Here is a 6,230-nt window from a genome sequence, read left to right as displayed (position 1 = left end):
GAAGCTGCTCTGAGACTCCAAGTGAAGGCGGGGGTATAAAGCCAGTCTCTTCTTCGGAGAGCCAGTTTGGTGTAATGGTTAAGTGTGCGGACTCTTATCTGGGAGAACCTGGTTTGATTCTCCACTCCTCCACTTGCACCTGCTAGCATGGCCTTGGGTCAGCCATAGCCCTGGCAGAGGTTGTCCTTGAAAGGGCAGCTGCTGTGAAAGCCCTCTCCAGCCCCACCCACCTCACAGGGTGTCTGTTGTGGGGGAGGAAGGAAAGGGAGATTGTGAGCCGCTCTGAGACTCTTCGGAGTAGAGGGCGGGATAGAAATCCAATTTCTTCTTCTTCTTCCTCATCATCGTCTTTGCCTCGCCATCACCAGACAGCCTTGCTTTTAAAAAGCAGCTCTTCGTGTCCCAAAGCAAGGAGGCAGGTGGCAATGGGAACCCCGGGCATGCGAACGAGGTCACCTGACCTATCCGCTACGCCCAACTGCCCTTTTCTCTTGGGTGCAGGGAGGAGGCAGCGCTGGAACCACAACCCCAGACTGGCTCTCCAGAACCAGTCTGGAGGGGATGGCAGCCACAGCTCATACTCCGTGCAGCTGGCATCGCGCAAACCAACCTGCTCCTCCTGAATTACTTCCACTGGCCTGGCTGGGAGGAGGCTGCCCTCGGCCTTCTGGGGGAAAGCCAAAGGGCAGCTTCCGGATCGCGGCCTGCCTCTGAGGGTGTGGCTGGAGACAGGGCACGTCACATCCTGTGTCCGCTGGACTCAGCAGTCCCATCCCGTCCAGCATGCAGGCAAAGCTCTCCAGACAATGGCATGCTGGACCCCACCCCCCCAGGTCAAGTTATTTATGCCGATGGCTCTTCAGAAAAGGCATCCCCCCCCCATCATTCCATTCCAGACCAGTGACCAACATCCTTGCACCAACATTGCAAAAGCACCTTGAATGGCTTTTTCGAGAGAACAGGGCGTGGCTTTTGCCTCACTTCTGCTTACCTCGTCCCCAAGATGTCTTTCTTGGCCAGATCTATTCCAGCTACGATCTTCAGCCTCACAATCCGCGTGCTTTCCTGAAACAGAAGGGGGGGCGCTGAAACTTTGCTTTTGGAGAGCTGGTCAGGAACTTCCGAGGGGCTGAGCGGGGAGGTGCCCTGTCTCTGGGCTGCCTTCCTCAACCCCTCCCTGGTTGCCCTCCCCACATCCCCCACAGAGCTCTCTTTGGGTGGGGGCGGCCCAACTCACACAGGGGCCTTTTCACTATCACTAGATTGTTGTTTAGCAATCCGCCATTCCAAGCTGGAATTCTATGGCACCTCACGATGGTGGTTATTGTTCTAAGCGAGGCCGTTGGGGAGAAAAAAAATCCTTCAGCTAGATAATAAAGTTTTTACTTTAAAGTTACATTTATTTATATTTTGTTGAGTCTACGAAAACCTCCTGAACTCCTTTGGGGTTTTATTTATTGAATAAGCAAGAATCCAGTACCAACGACCAGCACACACAAGGCAGAGGGAAGGAGACCTGGTCCCTTTTGCTCCCCTTTTGGAGACAGGCAGCAGGGAATACGTCCGGTTTCCCCAGACCTTCAGATCTCTAAAAACCTAAGAGCCATGCTGGATCAGGACAATGGCCCCTCCAGAGAGTCCAAAACCCTGCCATGAGGAGTGGGGTCAGGACACCAGAAGCCCTCCCACTGTTGCCCCCCCCCCCCAGCACCAAGAAGGCAGACCAAGGGAGGATTAGCAGGGATGTTCCCTGTGCAAGTTCTGAGGGCAAAGCACCTGGAACCAGAGCAGCAAACAAAGGTGAGACAGATCAGTAGTCAAGCCCTCCCTCTAGGAGACAAGCCCTACTCTTGAATATGATTACAAGGCAAACAACAGGCAACAGCACACGGTAGATGTTGATGCCGCACACGCACTTAACAAGCCCAGCTCTCAAAGGCTTGAAGGGGTTGATTTCTCCCGTTTGTCTCTTTCACTGACAAGATTTTCACATCTGAGCAAGATGGGAAAGTTCCAAGCCCCCTACTCTCTCTCCCCCCCAAGGAGTTGCTCTTCAGCGGGACACGAAGCCAGAAAGGGAGAATCTGCCTGGATGTCACGGAGAAGACTGTGCCGCCTGGATGTCTGTTCCTGGGTGCGAGGCCTGAATCGGGTTCCTAAGCTTCTGAGCCCTCGCATGGCGGAAGAGTGGAGAGCTTCTTGATGGAGCTGGTGGAAAAGGGACTGATGTGGAGGAGGGACTGGCCGAGCTGGGGCGCCAACACCGAGAAGGCCCTTGTGGGCAGCCTCTCGAAAAACTTTAAACAATAACAACTTTCAGCCATAAAAAACTGGATTTGTTTTTGGTAAAAATATCATGGTTGCTATTGTTTAATTTCCATTCACCTAACTCTGGCAGGAGAGGATGCACACGCAGCGCCCCTAATGCTGCCTTGCTGGCCACTGAATCTTGGCTGCTCCAAGGAGCCCACCAGGTCCTGGGGGGGAGGGAGACTTCACCATGGCAGGGGCGTCCTCATGTGGGGCCCACTCCCACCACGGCAGCTCTTCTTGTGAGAATGGATGCGACAGGCAGCCCCTTTTTGCCAGTGCTCCCCCCTCCTTTCCGCCTGAGCCACCCCCGCTGGGCACAGCACGCAAAAGCGAAATCATGCAAATGAGCTGCTGGGAAGGGAGGTTGCAACAGCTATGAGAAATGCTACCAAGTCCTCCGTTACGTAACTGCTGGCCTTTGGCAGGGGAAATGGAAGCCCTCCCAATGCAAAACACACCAAAGCAGGAAGCACACCATTGTGCACGAGCTATTATTAGCTCTCCCCTGCAGCACACCAAAGATCAGTGCTGGTTGGGGGGGGGGGGGGAGGCTGCTACAGCATGCAGCACATCACAGGGCACTTTGCAAATGACCCTGCACGATCCTCGGAACAAGCAGCAGGATCCTGGAGAGGCAACATGTAAATCCCAGCTTGTCTATGAAAGTGTCTTGTTAAGAGCATCTGGAACACTTCTGCTGACTGAAGAGAACATAAGAACATCAGAGAAGCCATGCTGGATCAGGCCAATGGCCCAAACAGCCCAACACTCTGTGTCACAAAGGGGCCAAAAAAACAGGTGCCATCAGGAGGTCCATCAGTGGGGCCAGGACACCAAAAGCCCTCCCACTGTGCCCCCCAGCACCAAGAATACAGAGCATCACTGCCCCAGACATAAGAACATAAGAGAAGCCATGTTGGATCAGGCCAGTGGCCCATCCAGTCCAACACTCTGTGTCACAAAAGAACATAAGAGAAGCCATGTTGGATCAGGCCAGTGGCCCATCCAGTCCAACACTCTGTGTCACATAAGAACATAGGAGAAGCCCTGTTGGATCAGGCCAATGGCCCCTCCAGTCCAACACTCTGTGTCACATAAGAACATAAGAGAAGCCATGTTGGATCAGGCCAATGGCCCCTCCAGTCCAACACTGTGTCACACAGTGGTCAAAAAAACCAAGTGCCATCAGGAGGTCCACCAGTGCGGCTAGAAGCCCTCCCATTGTGCCCCCCAAGCACCAAGGAGACAGAGCATCCCTGCCCCAGACGGAGAGTTCCAACAATACACTGTGGCTAATAGCCACTAATGGACCTCTGCTCTAGATGTTGATCCAATCCCCTCTTGAAGCTGTCTATGCTTGCAGCCGCCGCCACCTCCTGTGACAGTGAAGAGAAACCGTAACATCTCCACCAGAGTTCCTCCACACTCTCACTCTCCCAAGTTTATCAGCCACATAACAGCCCCCCCACCCCAGGAACCACAGCCAGTGACTAATGCTGCTAACACCAAGTGCAGTTTCACTCTCCTCCTTCCCTGTAATCCTGGAAGGGTGACAGCCGTGGGACATGCTGAAGTGAGTCACTGTGAAGGATGTGCTGTCAGCTCCTTCCAACTGCCCACTTGGGGACAAAGAGGCTGCGCACAAGAACATGGAGGACGTGGGCCTCTGAAGCCGCTCTCACAGACTGAATAGCTCTGGCACATTCCCTCCAGGGAGCCCATATATCAACACCAACTGTCTGTCGCTTCCAACATCTATCCATGTGCACAAGCAACACACAGGAATTCAACTCACAAAAAACCCCAAATGGCTTCTTTTGCTGGAAACAGGTTCTGCTGCAGTGGGAGCCACAACCTCCAGCTTCTCTCCTGCTGCCAGAATCCACAAGAAGATGGCAGAGGGCAGCTTTACCTGCTTCACACACCCATCCACCCAATCTATGACAGTGTCACTTCTCTTAGCGACAGTGTATTGTTGGAACTCTGTCTGGGGCAGTGATGCTCTGTATTCTTGGTGTTTGCGGGGGGGGGGGGAGTGGGCACAGTGGTAGGGCTTCTAGTGTCCTGGCCCCACTGAAGGACCTCCTGATGACACCTGTTTTTTTGGCCACTGTGGGACACAGAGTGTTGGACTGGAGGGGCCATTGGCCTGATCCAACATGGCCTCTCTTATGTTCTGTGCAACCCATTTGACACATATCTTGTGTGGCAAACCTATGCATCTGCTTTGCTACAGTGGTACAAGCAAGTACAAGATCTCATCCATATTGTTGGCTGTGCACTGCTACAAGTTCCATAGGTTGTTGGCAGGCCTGGAGAAAATGTCCCTTTGACAGTTTGAGTTGCAGGAATCATGTCACTTCTGGAAGGACGCAGAAGGGCACCAAGTCCTGAGCCAAGCCTGCGGGTTTCAGTGGACCCAGAAGTGCGTCATGCAGGACTTCAAATACTTAATCATTCCTCAACTAGAATACTGATTAGGAACATCTCTGTTCATTGGCCAGCAGACGAAATATGCAGGGCCTTTTCTCAAGAGGTATTCTTCCAGTCTCTTCTGCCTGGGGCATGCAGGCACCTTTTGCTTAAAAACAAAGACGTCTCTACGTGCCACTTTTCCACCTCCCAACAGGTCCCCAGGGCTGCTCAGAACCACCACAGAGTTGCAAACAATCTAATAAAACGTGCAGGCAATTAAACCATGACTGAGCAAGGGTCTGGAAACCATGGTCTCTCTTGAGGACTGCTGCTTTATTCCTATGCAAAAGTTATGTAGACCCTCAGCATGGACAAGAGGGGCTCAACAGGCCCTGGCTAGACTTCAAGGCCCCTGAATGTGTTCTTGCAGCTTGGCTACCTCGCCAGTTTTGCAGAGTTGAGAGTCACCAGCTTCAGGGCAGCTCACTGTCGCCCCCTCCCCCGGGGCTCAGCATTCCCGGGCACCAGGGGGAAGCTCCTCTGGACTATTTTCAGCACAAACGTGACGGAAGGGAGCTTTGTCGAGCTGCTGGACTCGAACCCAGCACTGGCCTCTGAAGCCCCCTGGGCCCTGCTAGCGGGGAGCCGGAACTGGCCCTGGGGGTCCCGCCCCGGGTGGCCAACCTCCAGGGGAGGGCGGGACCCCCAAGGCCGCAGAGACCCCCCCCCCCCCAGGAGGGGCCCCGCGCTCACCTGTCCGTCGCCGCCCGGCATGCCGAGCACCTTCCCCGGCGGGAGCGCGGCTGAGGCGGCCATGGCCAGCCCGGGGAGGAAGGAAGGAAGGAGGACCGCCTCCCGCCCCGCCCGACGGGCCCCGACTGCCCTCAGCCCCGCCTCCTCCGCCCAGGCGCGCGCCCCGCCAGCCAACCAGAACCCCGCGCGCGCACCGACCTCGCCTCCTGATTGGGGGAGCGCTGCCGCCGCGCTGTAAACAAACACAACCCCCGCCCCCGCAGGGAGGGGACGAGCGAGTCTGCCCTTTCCCCATTGGACCGCGTCCTCTCCTGGGCCCGCCTCGCTCCTTGCTCGTTCCGCGGGAGGGCGGAAGTCGCCCCTGGGCGAAGGCAGGTGGGCGGTGCCAGGGGGAAGGAGGCGGTGCATGACTGGGCAGCCCTTATAGGGGGCGTCCGCCCAGCCAATCGGGTCCCGTGGCCAGAAGGGCGGGGAGGCAGCGCTGGTAGCCTTATGTTCGAATCCTACCCCCCAAGGGAGGAGGGTTGTTGAGAGGAGCGAAGGGAAGGGGGGCACGAGGGCGGAAGTGGAGGGATTTCACAGATACCCCCCCTTAGCCCTCCTGCTGGTCCCCCCCCCCACGCCGTCTCTCCTGGACCAGGGCCGGCTCCTCCTCAACCCTCACGCCCAGGCTCAGCAGGGGGGGTGCTATTCTGGTGCGCAGAGAACCGGCTTGATCCCCCCCCCCCTCCTCCACTTGCAGCTGCTTG

This window comes from Heteronotia binoei, chromosome 19, assembly GCF_032191835.1.
Source record: "Heteronotia binoei isolate CCM8104 ecotype False Entrance Well chromosome 19, APGP_CSIRO_Hbin_v1, whole genome shotgun sequence".
Taxonomy (NCBI): Eukaryota; Metazoa; Chordata; class Lepidosauria; order Squamata; family Gekkonidae; genus Heteronotia; species Heteronotia binoei.
This window is presented reverse-complemented; position numbering follows the sequence as displayed.